The sequence below is a fragment of the Rhineura floridana genome, chromosome 5 (genome assembly GCF_030035675.1).
Source record: "Rhineura floridana isolate rRhiFlo1 chromosome 5, rRhiFlo1.hap2, whole genome shotgun sequence".
Classification (NCBI taxonomy): Eukaryota; Metazoa; Chordata; class Lepidosauria; order Squamata; family Rhineuridae; genus Rhineura; species Rhineura floridana.
This window is the reverse complement of record NC_084484.1, coordinates 77,357,470-77,379,009: the sequence shown is the minus strand read 5'-3', so window position 1 is coordinate 77,379,009 and position 21,540 is coordinate 77,357,470. Positions and strand designations below refer to the sequence as shown.

Sequence of the window (21,540 nt, the reverse complement as noted above, 5' to 3'; positions counted from 1 at the left end):
GCCCCAAAGTTGCTGGAACATAGGCAGAAGGGATAGGCATTGGCTGAAAAGCATAAAATATCATAATAATCAGGACAATGATCTCAGGGATAGTGTGAGCAAGTGCTGGTGATTGATAGGCCTAAAATAATTATACTACTAATGGAATGTTACACACATCACATTGTCATGTCTGGCTACAAACACAAATGACCAATATAAATAGATTTCTGGTAGGAAGAAACATAAAGTGGTTAAACAAAGGGAATGAAAAGAAGCAAAAGGACACCAGTTAATCCTCCAGTTCTTCAAAATAGGCAAGACCTTTCTGCATTCTGGCTCAGGCAGTACATTGACCTGGCAAGTAGATGAACAAAAAAGAAGAGAGAGAGAAAGACTGTGCTTTTGGCAACACGAGGAAGAAAAGCTGCATCATGCAACTCCAATCTAATGCTTTTAGGTACTATGACCATTAGCACTACTATGTTCAGAGGAAGGTTCATATAAAGCAAGAGAGTGAGAAAAAACCCTATTAAGGCATTTGGAGCAAATGCTTGTGGGTTTAAAGTAGGGACGTTGGGGGCATGTAAAGAACTGAAGTGTGTTCAGGTGAAGATGCTTAGAATGCTCACCATGATTGGGAGCCCTGATAATGCAAGGAGCCTTTTGCAGCAGATGATGATCAGATGATGATCAGAGCATACAGGAAAGAACACACAGAAAAAGGTGGCTCATAGGGTATTTGAGTATTTTGTTATTATTGGTATTGAAAAGCAGTCTGTCTCTAAACACAGAGGTTATCTTTAATTATCATAGTTGAAAGACGGGTCTTCCTTAGGCAGACCTGAGGTGAAGCAGGGAGGAAGAGCTGAGCTAAGGTGTAGTATCACTAAGTGGGATGGTTCTTAGTCTGCTTCTTAGTCTAGAACTGAACCAAAATTTCTCCGAAGACACTTTTCTGAGAACATTTCCAAGCACTTGCTTTTCTTCACCCTGCCTAGAAAAAGAAGGCCATTTTGAAGATGTATCCCCAACTATTCTCCACCATTTTAATGGCTCCCCCTTTCCCCCTCCCCATCCATTTTGGGACATTGTGGAATGTACAAAATGGTGGCCATATTGCCAACACGGTTGTTGCTGCTGCCACTTGCGTGGTAAGAGGGAAAATCAGCATTAGGACAAAAGAAAGATGCTGAACTACTGCCACTGCTAATTAGTGAACCTACTACTAGAGGATTTATTTTCTCCCTAAGGGAGAAAATTGCCCACAGCCCTAGTTTGTACTCATCTGGCTACTAGCTGCATTGGCTAGAACCTATTTTGAATCTTACATTCAGTCCTTAAGTACTATTGAAGAAATAGCAATACAGCATGTACAAAGTTTCAGTTCTTCACCACCGAATAGTCACTACAAGATTCAGCATGTCTGGAGTTAGGAGAAACTTTCAGGGCAGAAGAAGTTTGATTTCTGGGCAAGCCTGAATCTCAATATTACTCATTTTAGAAATGAAAAACTACTTGCAGGGCTAAGGGGATGGAGGACATAATGAAGGGAAGTGTAAGAGAAAAGCAAATGAAAACAAAGCTGGGAGTATGAAATCCGAATGACAGATTTAGGAACATGTATGCAAGTCTAGGGATGGGTGAGAAATTCAGTTTGGTTCACATTTTAATGCAAACCTACCTAATCCGCATTTCCTGAAACAATGTGCAAACTGAAACACAGCTATTCTTCAAAATCTGCTGTTCTCTGAATTTTGTAATGCAGTTATCCAACAAAAACATGTACATAAAAATGTATGGATTAGAAGAACGTGTGTGTAAAAATGCATATTAGTGAAAATAACATACAAAAATGCACTTCATATGGGGAAATTGCTTGCAAAAATGTGTACATTAGGCAAAATTGCTACAAAAATGACACTAAAATGCTGGTAATTTTCATGATTTTTAAACAGAAACACAAACTGGTGTGGAAATGTGGTAAGCTGAACTTAAAATTGGAAAAAATAAGAAAATGGAATTGAAAGATTTCTCCATTCTTACTCAAGACCAAGGCTATGTTGAAACTGGAGAATGAAAAGGATATTTTTGGATTTTTAGAGGATGACTAAAAAGTAAGCAATTTGCTAAGGGGCTCTGAGCTTCCTTCCCCACCACCACCTGCAGAAAACATAAATAGAATTCCATGGTTGCTGGAGTTTTGTTATTGTTTACTTTTAAGATAGAACAAACAGAAAAAAATTAATATGCATTACATGAAAGAAATAACTATGGGTCTTTTAGGAAATAGATGAATGGTTCCAGTGCCGCATTTAATGCTATTTCCAGAATGCCGGAGACTGCAGTGAGAGTCAGAAGTACTGGGATTTCAAATTCCTTGAAGGGAAATTGAAGTTTTATTTTGCAAAACCTTACTCTGTGAGAAGGATGATCAGATGCACCAGAGAAGAAGACTCATGTATTTTTAACAGGTATGCAGAAGAGGAAATTTTCAGAGGTGTAACATCCCTCAGCACCTTGGTGTTATGCCACGACAAGTTATGCCTGCCACAACTCCTTCTTCAGCACAATTTTGAAATGTGCAGGATTTCTGTCCTCTAGGTACCCCGTCTATGAACCTCAGTAGGTAGGAAGAACGTGGGGACAGCTGACTATATAATCTAATACCCCAAAATAAAATGGAGTCTACAAAACCCTAACAAACTAAGGGTAAGCAATGTGATTCTGAATGCTGTGATCCTATGAAAGGCAGAAACATAAATAAGTCAAGGTTCTCCAGGCTCAATCCATGCAAATACATATATTTATTAAAAAACAAATTCTATTTAGATGAATGGGCTTAATTCCTAAGAAGCATGCTTGGGATCTGTGTTACATCATGCACTCCTTCTCTCAACCAACATATTTTTAAAAAATGACTAAAATATCTACCCATACAAGCAAAAGGTGCACAAAGAAATTACCTGGTTTCTTCCATTGCATCAGCAAACAGGTTTACTAAGTGTTGTAAACATGCCTTCTTCCTGGGCAGAGAGTACAGAAAACGACATGAAATCAATAGACATTCCAGCTGTTTCCCCAGTGGGTCACATCTTGTGCTCTTCTTACATTGATGCAGAAGAGAAGATTTTCCAAACCCCCTGCTTTAACAATGAATAGATTCAACAAACAGCTCCTTTCTTCTTCCAGCCACAAACAAGAGCTGTGTTCTGTAGCTACGAACAGCCGTGCAGGCACAGTGATGTATTGGACCGATGTTGCTACCACACTCCTTGAATCTCGGGCAGATAAGTGTATAACTAAAGTTATCTGCTTTATATCGGGAGGTGCTTCCTCTCTTCTCCTCAGCAACAGCATAAACTAGCATGATAAGAGCCAGGGCATAAAAGAAAATGTGTGGTGAGGCATAGGCATGGGAAGACACATCATGATCCTTAAAGCAGAAAAACAGAGAAAGTGCAGCTACTTTCAGAGACAGTTTAATACTAAGTACCAGGTAATCAGGCCATTTCCGTAGGATCTCACTTATGAGAATAAGGACCATTAGAAGTGAACAGAATGGTGGAACAAAGGAACATTTACAAGTTTCTCGTTTTATTAAAAAATACCATCAGATCATAATGACTTCCATTTCTGAAAGCACCCAAATGTTGGATGTCATCAGCACAGCTTTAAAAAATGCCCACAGAAAAAAAATACAGTTTAAGGGGGTATGTTATATTTGAAAAAACCCTGAATATAACTTAGCAAGTTTCCCGCAGTCAAAAATCTATTACATGACTGTTTGGACTAATCTGTACATGTTAGTCTGCCTTTGTGGTAGATAATGGGAACAAAAAAAGGTGTAGACTTAGCTACATCTCAAGTTGCCTCTAAAGGGGATCATGATAACATGCAACCTGAGGAAACAGAAGTGAATTAGTTTCCAAGTTAACTCTCTCTCTGTTTCCAGAGTGGTGGTCATGTCAGTCTGATGCAGCAACAACAAAACATGACTTTGTTGACATCAAACATATCTTCTACCTTATGAAACAGAGCAAATATCAGATAAATGTTTGCATATTACTAACATATGCTTTTCGGACAATGAGTGCAAAAATATACAGACTGGTTGTAGTCATAGCTGAAAATGCTTATTCAGCTTTTCTATACATTGGCCCATATTGACCAAATTAATGCACATTATGGATTCTCACACATTAAAATGTATTAAATAGAGAGCCATCCACACATATACCAAGTTCTGTCTTGTGCCCTGAGAGTCAATATTTACCTAACCTAATATTTTAACCTGACAAAGCAATTTACCCTGTGCTAAAGTTTTAAAAGGAAGACACATGATAACTTTGTGGAAGCTTCTTGTTGGCATGAAAAATGAACCAGGATAAAGCAAAAGGTGGACTGGCAGATTAGAATTCCAGATTAGAATTTTTCTTTCCAAATTTATTGCATCATTGTAGCTCTGGGTTCAATATTATACATTTCTAAGGAGTTAAGAGTGACAGATCCAAATTCAAATTCTTTTTCTTTGTTCCAGCCAAATAGTTTTTAACAAAGGTGGCAGAGGTATTATACAGCCATGAGAGTGGCTGTATGCTATAGCCATCATGGATTTTTCACATTCTGCAATGTTAAATTGAAAATAACCCCTGTCATTCTGATGCTTTCCATAAGCTCATTTCAAAACAGAACCTTACAAAACTTATAGTCCTGAACTCAGAACCGCTTGCTTAACAGCCCTCTAAATCTTCATGGTGATACACAAAACAGTCAGAGAGAACTGAGACTTCAAAGTGTAAAAAGAGAGAGAAAAAATCCAGATCCCTTTTGGACTTTTTTCTGTCAGTGGTCTCATAATTTGTTGAAATTAATTAAAAATCACCCATGTTCACAGAGTACCTGTAATCCTATTACTGACCTTTCTCCATACTCTGACCTTCATTTTCTACCATTTAAAAGTTAAAAAGAAAGTATGTCTGGTTTTTAATTAATTTAAGAAATTTAACATTGAAGTCTATTATAGCGTCAGACATGCTCAGTAAGAATAGTCAGTGTTCTAAAAGCCAGACTCACAGCTGTTTGGCTTGACTAATCAGGTGGCCACACCCACTCCAGAAATTTATTTCACTTCAAACAGTCCTGGCTTCCCCCAAAGAATCCTAGGAAGTATAGTTTGTGAAAGATGCTGAGAGTTGTTAGGAGACTCCTATTCCCCTGACAGAGATCCAGTGACCAGAGTGGTTTAACAGTCAGCCCCTCTTCTGGGGACTGTAGCTCTGTGAGGGGAATAGGGCTTCTCCTGGCAACTCTCAGTACCTTCACAAACTACACTTCCCAGGATTCTTTGGGAGAAGCCATGACTGTCAAAAGTAAAATAAAGGTCTGGTGTGGATGTGGCCAGGGAAAGCTTTGGTTTAAATTTGGGTGGGAGACTAGATCTGTCTGCTGCAGAATAACAAGATGGGGAAAACCCTGACAAGTAATGATACTTTTCACGCTGTTTTGGACAGGAAATGGGCTTCCCAATTGTCCAGTGCCTGCCCACCCAATCTCCTCCCCTCCCCCTTCCTCCCGACCCTTACCCTTCCTTCCCTTCTTTTCCTTCTTTTCCCCATGTAAATGATCAAACCTACTCTCCCCCCCTCCCCCTCCCCCCTCTTCTCATCCTCCTCTTCCCCTCTGCCCTTCTTCCCCCCCTCCACATCCCCCTGTGGTCAGTTTCACCTATCCTAAGCATGATTGCAGGGGAGTAAATCCCATGGAACCCAAAAAGCATGCAAATGATCAATCCATTCTCAGCAAACTTGCACAGGATCCCATTTCTTACCTCCTGGATTAAAAAGCAGGGGAAATCACTAATTGGCAAAAAAAAAACTTGGGGTTTAAGAATGTACCTATAGTCAACCAATATTTCTATCAAACTTTAAAAAGCAGGGAAATTGGACAGCTATAGTGAATGCACTAGAGGAGCAGGAGACCTGACCTCCTGTTTGAGATATTGGACTGCCTTACAAATTTGTCAAAATGTAAACACAATTTGGTCTTTCACGGTCCAATCCACTTCCTGTGTAGCTTGCAAAAATTTGGGAACATGTGCCTCTGAGCATATGGTGAGTGGTGGCAACAGCCCAAATAACAGAGACAAGACATGTGCTGTGCTGATCCTGTTTTAGCAGGGAAGAAGCAACACTATTAAGACAGTTGATATAGTTCAGAGAGTCACTTTAAATATGTTTGATTTACTTTGCAATTTTAGTGAAGTTTCCTATAGTAAATCATTTTCTTTTGCTTCTGTTTCTATGAATATGTGAAGTACAGCAACATTTTGCAAAATTTACACTAAACAAATTCCAAAAACAATTGTGTAATAATGGCACTGACTATTCTGCAGAATAGTCTCCAATGGACAGGGCGAGTGTCTCAATTTGCACAAGATAAAACAGTGGAAGGTGAAATATATTTTAGCAAATTTCAAGGTGTGCTCTAAGTTTTTAATTGACCATGCCCACCTTTCCTTAAGTGAAAAGGTTGAAGCATAGCAGGCTGACAACATGCATCTTGGGCAAGCCAAGTTTGTTTTTTCCACCAGCTACAGTCATTGCTTAAGTGGCAACATACTGTAATCAGTCTGATTTTACATCAAACTGAGTTCAGATTCAACTGCACCCAAAATAGAAATAGAACATAACCTTCAGTTTGACACACAAAAGGCTGTCTTCACCATATGACATTGACTAATAAAAAGACTTTGAAATTAATAAAAATAAATTTGACACAGATTTCTAGGATGAATAATGAAAGAAATATAATGATCTAGATTAGATTCTCTATAGAAACAATAGTAACACAGAAAAAAGCAAAGTAAGAAGAACACAAACAAACATACAAAAATGTAATTCTCTATCTTTGGAGATGGCAGGTATTGCCACCACTCACCATACTTCTCAGAGGCGCATGTTCCCAAATTCTTCCAAGCTACGGAGGAAGTGGATTGGATTGTGAAAGACCAAATTGTGCTTACATTTTTACAAATTTGTAGGGCAGTACAATATCTCAGAGGTCAGGTCTCCTCTTCCCCTGGTGCATTCACTATAGCTGCCCAATTTCCCTGCTTTTTAAAGTTTGATAGAAATATCTGTGGGCTATAGGTACGTTCTTAAACTGCAAGGTTTTTTTTTGCCTGTTAGTGTTTATATGTAAATCTATATCTATTTCCTTGTTTACTAAGTAGTAAGTAGTAAAATTTTATTTGCATAGCTATAAGCCATCGCAACATAGGTAAAACATTGACTCACGTCATTAAGACCAACAATATACATAGATGTCTACAATAAACAAGGTATCAGAAGGTGTTTCAATGCATTCAGTAAAAACCCATTAACCCCAAGCCAGGTAATAGATTGTACATATATTATTGTCCTTTGGCGAAGTCCAGTTCCGCAACATGTTTGGCCTGGAGTTTTTGTGCTGCTATGGCAAAATGGGCAACTCTATATGTGACTGCAGAATCGTTATCAGATAGAAGAAAGGGCATAAGGTGCTTTTGGGGGGGGGTTCCCTGGTGTGTTAACAGTTCACTTAAAAATTTGGTCCTAGGATGCAGATATAAGGGGCATTCCAGCAAATAGTGGGGTAAATCTTCCACCACGGGTGGTCCACAGATACACAATTGTTGCTCCCAGGGTATCTGTTGGTAACGTCCGAGCAGGACTGCGCTCGGCATTGTCTGAAACCTGAATGCCGTAAAGGCTTGTCTCAGATGGACTGATATAGGATATGTCAGGTATCTTGCCCACATGCGGTCGTGTTTGAATATACCAAACCACTTGGAAAATTTTGTGTTAATAATTGCTAGTCTGTCCATCCATGAACAGTGCCCGTAAATTGCTTCCCGCAGCTTGATTCTATTAAATGGAGTTAAGATCTGTTCTGAAATGTGATACTGCTGGTAGACATTTGTTAGTCTCGAAGCCCAGGTCTCCTTGTTTACTAAGTCCCAATAATACGCCTTTCCATGAATGTACAACTGGAAATAAAATCTCTGGTATATCAGGAGTGAGCACCTTGGCCTGCATCCGCACTCCAGGCTTTTCTGAAAGTCTAAACTAGGAATGGGCGAGAAATATGATTCAGTTCACATTTAAAGCCAAATTTCTCAAATTTGTACTTTCTGAAGCAATATGAGAACCGAAATGCAGCCATCTTTCAAAATTCACACTTACCCAGATTTTGTGATCCAATTTGCCAACCAACCGGTGCTCATAAAAATACATACATTAAGGGAAAATGCACATATGGGTGAAAATAACACCAAAAAAGCATTATATTACTAGAAATGCTTGCAAAGTATGTACATTAATCAAAACTGCATACAAAAATGTGTTCATTAGGAGAAATTTGCACTAAAATGCTGAATAATTTTCTTGATAATTTTTTTAAAATCCGCACATTGCTGCAGAAATGTGGAGAACCAAATTTAAGATTAAAAACATGAGAAACTTGAGACAACCAAAATTAACAGATCTTTCTATCCCTAGTCCAAACACAGAAGGATTATTCTTTCTGTGGAACAACTGCACTGATTTTCTCCTGACCACTAGGTGGCACAAGCCCCCCTTCTGCTTCAGTAGGGTGATAATTTAAGGAAGAGGCAGCAAAGGTGAAAAGAACTGTTTTCAGCCGTACTAATGAGGACTAGAACCAAACTGTGATTATAGTATTCTAACAAGGCTGGCAGTACTGGAGAACCATCATCATCCATGTTATTGCCTCTGATCTGCAGAGTTTTGCAAGCTTTTGTAGCTCTTTTCCCATTCCTGCAGCATTTCAAAAAGCCAAAATTAGTTTTCAAAAGTGCTTCCATTGCTGTTGCAAAAGACTTGGGTACATTTTGGCCTGACACTACTAGTCTGGGCATGTGCCCAGATCAATTATGGAACCGTCTCACAGATTTTCCTTATTTTATTGTATTGTACAATACTTTTGAGGACTAAAAAAAAGTGAAGGAAAAATGTCAACAGTAATCCTCAAACATGTTCTTGCATTTTTTGCACACATAGGACGTTTTTAATTTAAGGCCCTTAAGGATGGTCCTCATGTGCATACCTCTTTTGGCGAATGGCTTTCCCTTGCTCTGTTGATGCATCAGAACATTTTATTCCCATGGCAGTATCAAGGTACTGTTGTATTTAAACTTGATTTTTGTAAATTTGATAAAATTACCTTTTAGTTTAATTTCTTTCATTATGATATGCAGATGATCAAGCCAACACTGTAGCTAAGCATTTAACTATTTTCTAATATGGTCCTTTAAAAAATAAAACAAAAAGGAAATGCTGTTCTTTGATACCACTGACTTTTCTGTAACCTATTTCGTATTGTAATCTGGTTTTACCTCTTATTTACATAAAGGTGCAGGAAATATCCTGGGGCATGTGAAAGCTAGAATATTCGTTTGTTCTCAGAGAACCTCTCATGGTTGCCAAATCACCCAGAAAAAAATAGTCCAGCCCTATTATTATTATTAATATTATTATTATTATTATTATTAATAATAATAATAATAATAATAATAATAATAATAATAATAATAATAATAATAATTTGCCTTTAACAGCACTTGACCTGCAAAACTTTTCATGGCATGAGCTCCTTCAAACTTGTCAACTCTACTTCCTCTAATGGCAAGTAGCTTATAAAAGGTTCAGAATTCCTTTCATACCCAGAGGATTCTGCACCTTGAACAGCTGGACGCTAGTGTGAAATTTAACAGGTGCAGTTTTTATCTTTCGAAAGGTGAAATGACCTTTTCTCACCATGGCGGATGGAAGGTGTAGTGACTGGCGACAGCTTTGCTTTTCCCTGAAGCCAGCCCTAGCCAGGTGCGGCACCAAGGAGGGCAGGGGGATAAGCGCCCTTCTGTGCACCCCGAATTTTTTCCTGATGTCTGTGCCCCCCCATAATTTTTTGTTGTTGGCACTAGCTGAGGCATGAAAGCTGCAATCCTAACCCTGTTTACAAGAAAGTAAGCCCCACTGAATTCCAAGAACTTACTTCTGAGTAGACATAATTTGGCTTCCCTATAAAACTATAATTATTACTATTGCGTACTAGGACTGGTCGACCGACATTCATCTCTTGCTCTCCTCCTAATAATGAGACAAATTATCTGTGTGACCGCGAACGACAGTCGGAATCCTTGCGCCAGTTGGCGTGTTTGGGATTTCGTATTCCTGTTGGGGATGCACTTATTCATTCATTCAGGAAGTAGTGTAAGGGAAGGATGGAAGCAGCATCTCATAAGTGAAAGTTATTTTTGGTAAACACCAAACACTAGGAATGTAAAAGCGGGTTTCTACCAAAGTACTGGGTGAAATGTGAAGGGCTCTGTAAAGCGATTCCTCGTTTAGTTCTTTGCGGTCTCATTCTGCCGGTGTCTCCACTTGCACAGGGCGGAGCTTATGGCGTTTCAGGAAATAGCAACAGCAAACCAGGAGGACCTCCACTTGTAACAAAACAAAACAACCGTGAAGGTTCCATAGTGTAGTGGTTATCACGTCTGCTTTACACGCAGAAGGTCCTGGGTTCGAGCCCCAGTGGAACCACTGAAGTTTTCCCCCCCTAATGTTCCTCCCCTTCTTTTTTCTACAGCTAAACTCGGTCTACTCTAAACCGTAAGTGTTATGGCCAGGATGTTGCAGAAATTCCATCTCATTTCTCCAATCCCCTTTGAGTAAATTAATTACAAAGAAAATGGGGTAACAATACCTTTTGAGTAAAGTCAGCGCTTTATGTAGCAGACCTCCAAAGTGTCACTCTCCCAACGTAAGATTTTGCTCACCTTAATTATTTGCGTTCAAAGCGGTGGGTGACCACTAAGCTAAATAAGGCTCAAGAAGGCGCCCGGTTAGAAGCCGCCCACTCCAGTCGGAAAGCTATACCCGGGATCAGAATGGCTGCACGAAGTCTGGCTGCGTTTACTGAGAATGGTGCCGGAAAGACGCTCTGCACACGCTCAGAGGCACACTTGAGTGACACCACTTTGTATGTTTGGGAGTTCAAGCCATTACTCCGTGTGACCTTCAATATAGCCAGGTTCGGGGGCTGAATATTTTATTTATTTATTTATTTATTTAATTTAATTTCTATACTTGCAAAAAGCTCGATTTCCAGCCTCCTTCTCATAAGGAGCAGCTCCTTGCGCTCTCCCCCACCCCGCCGCCGCCGCTCGTTTTATCATTCCTGCTTCTCCAACCTCCCACTACTGCAGGAACCATTTTAATTATCGATGTACATATTATACACACACAATTCAAAGGAATAGCATAGAGAGTTTGATGAGCTGGCTGCAGACGAGAGCAGGCACACGAAGAGATTCCTGCCCTTTTCGGGGCACGTGTTTCTCTCGGGTTGCCAAGGAAATCATCCCAAAAAAGAAAGAAAGAAAGAAAGACCGGGGGCGCACCGCGCTAGCAGGAAGCGGGAGGCGCGGAGGGTGGGGGGCAGGGTTGACGAGCGGGCGAGAGCCTCGCAGGTTCTGATCGCTCCTGCGATAATTGCGTCGCTGCGGCTCTTGCTGCCTCCGCTCAGGCTCGGTGCGGCAGAAAATGCAAAACAGGGCCGACGACGACGGTGGGCGAGGACGCTCACACGGGCTAGATTTCGCTGCCTCTGAACAAATGAGGCAATCCCACGCGTATGCGCCATGGTGGGGCTTTCTGGGTTTTCCCTCTTTCATGAGATCACGTATTCCTGGGGAAAGGGGGACAGAGAACGGAAAGCATTTAAAAATTCATGACGGTGCAATCTGAAACCCACTTGTAAGGGCCCGTTGTGCATGGTTGGGCTCATTACTGCGCTGTGAACACGAGCTCGATCGGTGTGTCTTTGCATGACGTCACGCTGCATCGGGGCTTCAAGAGACCCCCACCCTCTTTAAAAAACAACCAACACCCTGTATGGCATTAGCGATGTTCTAATTCTGTAGGCATTCTTTTTGAATGGGTCTAAAGGGTGAAGCTTTGCGAAATCAAATTAGCAAGCGCAGCGTGCCTGTTTATGCTTGAGGAATGCACCAATGTGTGAAATGCAGTTGTGATCTGCGGTCATAATTATACAGAGGTTTAAAGAAAGATAAGAAATGCTGCAGAATTGGGAGGGGAAGCTGTGTGACATATATAAGGGATCATTTTTCATTTGGGACTTTTTGACAAAATAATACATTGTGGTTGTATTTAATCATAACTAATACGAACTTTTTAAAAAAAAGATCAAAGGAAAGGCAAATCTACGCAGTTGCTTCTGAATCAGGAACCTTATTGAATTGCATTTTGTTTGTAATTCTTGCATAGTATTCTAAAGGCAAAGTATGTCTGCCTTTGGAACATTATGCAAGAATTACAAACGAAATGCAAAATAAAAATCCAGAGAATCCTACCTATTGCTTCTCTGCTTTCATAGATACAGGTCTTAACGTACGGAGGTATTCTTGAGCAAAGTGGAAATGAATGTATTTATTTCTGTGTGTACAGTATTACATTGAAATCTTTCCCCAAAGAGCTCTGAATAGTATCCATGGTGTCCCCTCTTGTATCTTCATAACAACCTTCTTGGGTAGCATAGGATGAGAAACGGTTATTGTTCCCATGTAGTGAGCTATTTTGGCTAAGTAAGAATTTGAGCTCAGGTCTTCCCAAAGTCCAACTGTGGAAAAACTATGTCCCATTAACACACCTAGCACAACCTGTCTTAAAAGGAACAACATCTTTGAGGCTTGTGGCCACAGGGTGCAAGCTAAATAGCAGGGCAACACAAGCTTCAGGAGAGGGAGCATAGCCAAGTCTTCTGAAACATCCTTTGCATGCAGATTGTCCTTGGTTCAATCCTTAGCATTTCCATTTGAAAGGAAGAGATAGCTGATGATATGAATGACCTCTTCATATTGACAGAGTAGATAGTATTGGGTTAAATGGATGAATATTCTGACCTGGTGTAAGGTAGCTTCTTAAATTCCTCTGAATATTTGTGGATAGGGTATTGTGTTACTTCATGGTTTTCAATAAAACATGAGATTGTGATGTTTTTAAAAAAGAGCCCTTCCAGATGATTGACAAACCCTTGACAACCCATTCTGTCATTTTTCATTTATTACAGTTCTTTGGTGAATGTGTTTTTCTAACATGCAACTCCCAGTACTAGAGCATTCATTAAAGAGCAACATTTTTAAGTTGCAAATCACACACACACATCCCGCTGACCTTTCACTATTTTTTTTCTTTTTAAAAAAACATTTCTTTGAAAATGTATCTTCATCCAGGCAGCAGCCCACTTTGAGCCAGATTAAACAGCAGCATAATTACTCTCATTTCCCCAACATCAGCATACTATTGACACACATTTATTTATTTATTTATAGTATTTACAGGCCATTCTTCATTGAATAATTTCAACCCCAAAGCAGGGAACAAATTAATAAAGATAAGCAGAAAAATATACACAAAATACACAATTGTATAAATTGGTCCAGTAAACAAATTAACAATTCTGTCATAAGGCAGGCAAACAAGCAAAACTACTACAAAAAAGGACAAAAAGTAAAGTAACTAAATACCTAGATAAAAACATAGGACATTCCAGCAAATTAAACAACTCCCACCTCATTTTTCACCTATGGCAGTCTACTCATTCCCCCCTCTGTCTTTCACACAAAGTAGTCCTCACTCTGTGGAAACTTAACAACTTTCACACACACACGGACTCCAGCCCATGCAGGCTCTCACCCTGAGCAGGATGACTCGTTGCCCACAAGCATCCCCAGCAAGAACCTCCCACACTTTGTCCATAGTAGCAACAGAGTGTAAAACAATCATAAAAGAAAAAGAGGATGGCAATAAGCCACAGCTGCTCTTCCTCTCACCTTCCCAGTTCTAACAAAACTCACAGGCCTCAACGGCAGTAAGGCTGCTAAGGAGGGATGTGCAGGTGGATTTGCTGGCCTCTTCCAACTCTGTTCTTACCTGCTAGCACAAACAGCATTTGGTGACCTCTCATCAGTTACATGCACATTGGATAGTGTTTTGCCATGAGTGTGGATCAAGGTTGTTGAAGTAGCAGGCAAAGGATGAAATGTAGTTAATATACAAAAATATGATTGTATGCTTTGTCTTACATAGGAAAGACCTATGATACATAATAGAAGTCTAAATCTGAAATGGGAGGGAAATATTATGTTCTGATCTGTGAATCACTTTCTAAATTTTCAGCATTCAAATTGTAACTTGTTTCATCTGGGTCCATTAGGTTTCTCAACTGAGTGCATATTAATTTCAGTTCTTGTGTATATCTTCTGCAGAGCAGTGTGTGTTTGTAGAGGCAAAGTCTTATAAAGTGCAAGATATAAATTAACTAATAGGCAAAAAACCTTGTGGTTTAAGAACATACTTATAGCCAGCAGATATTTCTATCCAACTTTAAAAAGCAGGGAAATTGGGCAGCTATAGTGAATGCACCAGGGGAGCAGGAGACTGGACCTCCTCTCTGAGATATTGTACTGCCCTACAAATGTATAAAAATGCCAACACAATTTGGGTTGGTCTTTCGCAGTCCAATCCACTTGCTGTGTAGCTTGGAAGAATTTGCGAACATGTGCCTAGGGCCCCCGGCCTGCCTGGCGCTGGCCCTGGATCCTGTGCAAGTTTGCTGAGAATGGATTGATCATTTGTATGTTTATTGAGTTGAGTGAGGATAGGTGAAACTGATCACAGGGCAAGGGAGGGGAGCAGGGGGAGGGGAGCAGGCAGGAGGGGGAGGAGGAGGGCAGGTTTGATCATTTACATGTTTATTGAGTTCAGTGGAATTTACTCCTGTGCAGTCATGCTTAGGATATGTAAAACTGACCATGGGGAGGGAGGCCTGGAGTGGGCAGGGGAGGAGGAAGAGGGGAGGAGGAAGGGAGAGGAGAGGGGAAGGAGGGGAAAGGCAGTTCTGATCATTTATATGGTTATTGAGTTCAGTGAGATTTACTCCCATGCAGTCATGGCTAGGATAGGTAAAACTGACCATGGGGAAGAGGGGGAGGGGAGATTAGAGAAAGGAGAGGAGAGGGGAGCAGAAGAAGGGGGATGGGGAAGGAGAGGGAGGGGAGGGGTGAATGAAGAGGGAGGGAAGGGGCAAAAGGGAAGTGATAGGAGGAAGGAGAAGGGGAGGGCAGTTTTCATAATTTGCATGCTTATTGAGTTCAATGGGATTTACTCCTGTGCAATCATGCTTAGGATACGTAAAATTGACTATGGAGGAGGAGGGGGGAGGAGGAGATTGGAAGGGAATGAGGGAGGGGTGAAGGAAGGGGGAGGGGAGGGAAGGGGCAAGAGGGAGGGGTGAAGGAAGGGGGAGGGGAGGGGCAAGAGGGAGGGGATAGGAGGGAGGGGAGGGGAGGATTAATCATTTGCTTTTTGAGTTCAGTGGGATTTGCTCCTGTGCAATCATGCTTAAGATAGGTGAAACTGACCTGGGCAGGAAAAGAAGGGGCAGGGAAGGAAGGAGGAGGGAGGGAGGGGAGGGGGAGAGGATCGGATGGGTGGGCACTGGGCAGAGGTAAAGCCTCTTTTCTTTCCAAAAGGAAAACCTTGTGAACAGTATCATTCTTTTTCAGGGTTTCCCCCAATGTTTTTATTCTACAGCAGGCACATATACCTCCCATCCAATTTTAAACCAAAGCGTTCCCTGGCCACATCCACACCAGACCTTTACTTCACTTTAGACAGTCATGGCTTCTCCCAAAGAATCCTGGGAAGTGTAGTTAGTGAAGGGTGCTGAGAGTTGCTAGGAGATGCCCTGTTCCCCTCACAGAGCTTCAGTCAGAGCAGCTAACTGTTAGTCCACTCCGGCCACTAGAGCTCTGTCAGGGGAATAGGAGTCTCCTCTCAGCACCCTTCACAAACTACACTTACCAGGATTCTTTGGGGGAAGCTATGACTGTCTAAAGTGAAATAAAGATCTGGTGTGGGTATGGCCCCGATTAGGCAAGCCCAGCAGCTGTGAGTCTGGCTTTTAGAACACTGACAGTTGGTTCTTACTGAGCATGCCCGGCCTTATCATTGAGTTCAATGCTAAATTTATTAAATTAATTAAAAATCAGCCAGGCATTTTTTTAACTTCAAAACTGCAGAAGATGAAGGTCAGAGTATGGGGCAAGGTCAGTAATAGGATTACGGGTACTCTGTGAACATGACTGATTTTTAATTAATTTCAACAAATTATCAAAAGGGGTCTGTTTCTCTCTCTCTCTTTTTACAATTTGAACTCTCAATTCTTTCTGACTGTTTTGTGTATCAGCATGAAAATTTAGAGTGTTGTTAAGCAAGTGTTTCTGAGTTCAGGACTATAAGTTCTATAAGGTTTTGTTTTGAAATGAGCTTATGGGAAGCATCAGAATGGCATGGGTTTTTTTTCCGCAATTTAACATTATGGAATGAGAAAAATCTGTGCTGGCTATAGTATACAGCCACTCTCATGGCTGTATAATCCTAGACCTTTCACGTTGTATGCATGTCTTGTAAATGCCTTCCTCGGGCTTTCTCTGACACATAAGATTGGATCCTGTTTGATGTGTTTGAACCCCTAATTCCTGTGTATCTGTTTTATTAGCTTTTATCTTGCTGTTTTATTGGTTTTAGGCTGTATTTTTATATTGTTTATATGTAAGTATGCTGCTTAGAGGTTTTTTAAATAGTAAGCAGTTTATAAATGCTTTAAAATAACTAAATAAATGTTTCTTGATGCTTAGAAGACAATTACACTTGGTATTTCCTTTGAAGCTGATTGTAGCTTACTGTAGTGAATTGGTGACTGTCTTGGGTGAACCCCCTAAGAGCTAAAAGAGGAAGGTGCTTAATGAGGCTGTGCTTAAGTTAATCTCAGCTGAGGAGGCTGTGCCACACAATCAGCAGCCATTGCTGAAAGGTGAAAGGAGTTAAAGATGCATTCCAAGACAAGAAGTGTAGTTCTGTGTCTTATTTTCTGGTACAAAGGTAAGCACCACTCAAGCCTGTTGGGTATTTAAATAGGTCTCTTGTGCCATTTGTGATTTTTTTTTTTTGAAAATTCAATAAATGAATTTTGTTTTTATTTTCTGGAAAGACACAGACATTTGCAGTTTATGCGGCTGCCCCAGAAGAAGGGTTCCTTGCAATTCTAGGGGTGCTATTCTTCTAGTGTCTTTCACAAAATAGCTATGCATAATGGCAAATGACCATTTTTAAAAGTTAAAATACGGAATTTGAGGGAAAGATGGGAATGTTGCTGGCAAGGGCTATGATCCAAAGGATTTTATAACAGCTCAGTGGAATTTTTGACAAGTTTTCTTTGAGAAGCTGACAGCTATGCTGTATCACATTGCTTTTTGAAACACCTTTTGCCATGTGCCATGGGAGTTGCTGTTGAAAGAAAGGAAGCCTAAAGAACCTTGGAATCATGGAACTAGTTTTTTAGATCCTACGCAAGGTCTAAGAAAATTACTGTTATGATTATCCACAGAACTACAAAATCATTCTAACTTATCATTAACCAAGGGCTAGCTCTGTGCACCCTGGTCTATGCCATTTTCTAGATGGCTTCCCCCCTGATTTCTCCAGGACCTGATTGCAAATGAAAATGCATAAATAAAGCCAGTCATATGAACTACAGTATAGAGTGAAATCATTACCAACACAATCCTAAACGTGTACTTCACAGGTGTTCCATTGAATTCAATGGGACTTACACCTAGGGAAGTAACTCAGTCACTAACTTTAACTTTAATATTTGCAGAAGTTAAAAGAAATGAATTTGGGTCCTTCCCTGACTTGAATTCACATCTTTGTAGTAGATAACAGCAGCATTAGCTGTTAGTATAGATGCTTATAGATCTTGGCTACTGTCCTAAATGGCACAGAATCAGTCACTTCACCTGTATTGCGCCAGCACATGTTCTCTAGAGATCACAGTTCAACTTAGTACTATTGGGATTATCAAATCTCTGGTTTTCTTAGAACGTTTAAACTACATTTTTACTTAGGATACACTAATTTCTTATAATCTTAATATTATTTGCTCTGCTTTGTTTATCAGGGAAACTATTTCTCTGTGAACAAACGTTATGGCCTGTCAAAAGAATTTGGATGTGGAGGTTTTTTTCCTGTGCTTACTCTGATGTTTTCTCTATATTTGGGGCAGGCAAAAGGCAAAAGGATCTGCAGGTAGATTTGCAGTAGATTAGCAAGCGTTTCTGACTCCCTATGGTTTAACAATAGCAACAGCAAAAAGGGTTTGGAAAAAAATTAACTGCTCTGACAACAAACTCTTGGGCAGAAGCCAAGCATGAAAGTTTTGTGCGCGAAATAATTATGAGTTCAGTTCTGGTAATGAAAATATTCATGGGCTAAGCACATGCTCAGAGGTACCCTGGTCCAAAATTTGAAGTGCAAAGAAGCCTTCCCGCAACTACCGTTTTTCCAAAGGAGATGCACTCAGCCTGAAAGCAGCTCACTACTGCTTTCAAACTGTCATTTTTGGTCAAAATACCCATAGTACTATACATTTTTCTTAGCATGCAAGTCTAAAGATTCAACATTCTGTTAGAATTCTCATCAGTTCCTTTATGTAAAGATAATCACCTTAATTTAGCATGCCAAGAAATACTGTCTGGTCATTCACATAAGATGGGAGCAATTATGTTGTTCTTGGTAGTAACCAAGAGAGCCAGTGTGGTATAGTGGTTAAGGTGTTGGACTATGACCTGGGGGACCAGGGTTTGAATCCCCACATAGCCATGAAGCTCACTGGGTGACCTTGGGCCAGTCATTGCCTCTCAGCCTCATGAAATCCCTATTCATATGGTTGCCATAAGTCAGAATCGACTTGAGGGCAGTACATTTACATTTTGGTAGTAACCTGATTATGACTTCTTTTTAATTAGGCATGCAGCTCAGAGAGCAAGCCTTCTGCTTTCCTTCTCAGATTAATTCTTTTGTGGTGTGGTGTTGTACCATGCACGAAATATATGTAGAATTATGTGCTACGCACAGAAAACCTTTGCTATAAGTAGTACCTAAGCAAGCTGTGATCAGAATGCCGAGAGCTAGGGCCAAATTAACTTGTTGACTTAGAATGCAGTAGTGTAGGACCTAAGGAAGGCAATTTATATATTCTCTAATAAAATGTACTGTGACTGATGGAACACAAGTGTAAAATCCTGTGCACATTTATTTGAAAATAAACCCCATCAATGAAAATACGCATTGCACTGTAAATTCTACTACAAGATAAACTGAAAAACTGTTTAGGATGGTTTGCTCAAATTTCCTAATTCATCCTCAAATTTTGGCTGTTGTCTGGATCCTGCCCAATGACTTCCAGGTAAGTAGATGGAAGAAAGATAGCTGGGGGCAATTATATATGAAGAGCTTACAACTAAAATGTGTTGGCTGATGCAGTTGTGGTTTATCTAAAGGTGGTGGACTTGGATCTAGAACATCAATGGATGAGGAAAAAGAAGTGCTTTCTTCTTACACCAAGCCGCTGTAATGAATTACGGTGCACTTGGATCCAGGTACTCTTAAATGAAACTGATTTTTCTGGATCCATTTTAATTGGTATTTAGGCCTAGTTCTGGCCTTGAGGCTGCCATGGTTGCCCCATAAATTCATTTGTTTGTTTGTTAGGTTTATATTCCACCCTTCCTCCCAGTAAGAGCCTTTATCAGGAGACAGACAGGGTGTTGATTCTCCCTGATCTTCTTGTGGCTTTTCATTGATCATGGCGTTCTTCTAGAGCAGCCATCTGAGTTTGGAGGGAGCAATATTGGTTTGCAGTGCTTCTGCTTCTGCTTCTGCTTGGATGGTTGACTCCAGAAGGTAGTGTCTGTTTGGTCCCTTGGAGCCTCCAGTGTGGGGTTCCACAGTATTCGATCTTTCCCCCCATGTTGTTCAATATCTTAATGAAACTGCTGAGTGGGATCATCCATAGGGATGGTGGAGAAATTAGATTCAGTTGATACTTAAAGATGAACCTACCTAATTTGCACTTTCCAAAACAATATGTGAAGTAAAACAAAGCCATCCTTTGAAATTCACAATTCTCCATATTTTTACAGTGCAGTTTCCCAGCCACGTATTGTGCATAAAAATGCATATATTAGTGAAAAAACATATTAAAATGTTATATTTCAGAAAATTGCTTTGCAAAAATGGGTATAAAGAGAAATTTGCACTAAAATACTGATGGATTTTCATGAGGGCTAGTAATAATAATCACAAACTGATGTGGAAATGTGAAGAACTGAATTTAAGACTGAAAAAAATTAAAATGAGGAGAACCTGAAATTGTCGTATTTGACAATCCCTAGTCATCCAGAGTTTTGGAGTGTGTTGCCATCAGTATTGTGATGACATGCAGGTCTATTTATCCTTTTCCTATCAAACAGGTGTGGGGTGGATGCACCGAACTGGTGTCTGACCATAGTCATTGACTGGATGGTACCCAACAAACAGAGGCTCAATCCAGATAAGACAGAGACATTGCTAATAGGGGGTTCTTGAGTCAGGATAGGTGGTGTGCTTCCAGTTCTGGATGGAATTATATGAATTGTATCTGTATGACTTCTATGGTTATAAAGTGCTTTTAGATTTTTTAGGAGAAAGCAATGAATAAATAAAAACTATGAACACTCCCCTAAGTAATTATCTATATTATTTATTTATTAAAATATATATAATGGGGTAATCAATGAATGAAAAAATAATAAGACTTCTAACCTCAAGTGCTGAAAATGCTACTAATAACAAAGTTCAAGGTAGAGGGGAATGAGGAAAATAAAGTTCTACCTAGCAATTCCCTATATTTTTTATAGCTTTGGACTCAGTTCACACAGACATGTAAAGTTTGGTGCTTTTTCTTTAAAAAATGTACAGGATTTTGTTTATCTGTGTAACACACCTCCTATATTCCAAAGGTGAAAAGGTTGAGGAACTGGAAGAAAGCAACAGAGACAGGATACTTTGCCAATTTTCTGTGTATAAATGACAGAGCAAAAGATATCTCATCTTTTAAACCTTCAAAATCTGTACTAATAAAGATTTGCCTGTGCAGTTCAAGACAATTGAATTCTACATACAGTAAAGTTGTCTTCTCACCTGCCTTAGAGTAGGGTTTGACCAAGTAAAATGTTACTAATTACATCCCAGTCTGATCAGTGTCACTGTTTCAGCACTGTTTGAGATGCCGGGGGCAGTACTGCTGGGGAGACTGGAAGGGAGGGAGCAAAAGGAAATAATCATCACTTCTTTCCTTCATTCCATTATAAATGAAAATTGCATTATACATGAGGTGGTTTTAAAGGTAATTGTATTAGCAGCTCCACTGAATTAGATGAGATTTTTCATTTGCTTTGTGCATGTGCTAAAACCTTTACTGGATCGAAATAGTATACTGCTTACATTATTGAATGAGCCACATTCTAAAAATTATCATGGAAACTGGACACTGCTGTAGTGACAGGTTGTTGTTTTTAAACTGAAAACTGGA

General features: G+C 40.0%; 2 protein-coding genes and 1 non-coding gene across 6 annotated transcripts in view; 2 read left to right on the top strand and 1 right to left on the bottom strand.

Moving 5' to 3' along the window:
• PPEF1 (protein phosphatase with EF-hand domain 1) overlaps positions 1–11,007 on the bottom strand; it is a 60,289-nt gene extending 49,282 nt beyond the window's left edge. Inside the window, exons 1-2 of one of the 3 annotated variants that reach the window (XM_061629435.1) lie at positions 10,823–11,007; positions 2,946–3,005 (exon numbers count right to left, since the gene is read on the bottom strand). The gene's annotated coding sequence lies outside the window, so the exon portion shown is untranslated. Of the gene's footprint in view, positions 1–2,945; positions 3,006–4,900; positions 4,954–10,749 lie in introns of those variants that run through there. The other 2 variants (XM_061629436.1, XM_061629437.1) reach the window with 2 other exon arrangements.
• TRNAV-UAC (transfer RNA valine (anticodon UAC)) lies at positions 10,514–10,586 on the top strand. Its single transcript has one exon. It is a non-coding gene; the product is annotated as a tRNA-Val (tRNA).
• RS1 (retinoschisin 1) overlaps positions 10,542–21,540 on the top strand; it is a 43,819-nt gene continuing 32,820 nt past the window's right edge. Inside the window, exon 1 of one of the 2 annotated variants that reach the window (XM_061629439.1) lies at positions 10,542–10,655. The gene's annotated coding sequence lies outside the window, so the exon portion shown is untranslated. Of the gene's footprint in view, positions 10,656–10,919; positions 11,077–21,540 lie in introns of those variants that run through there. The other variant, XM_061629440.1, reaches the window with a different exon arrangement.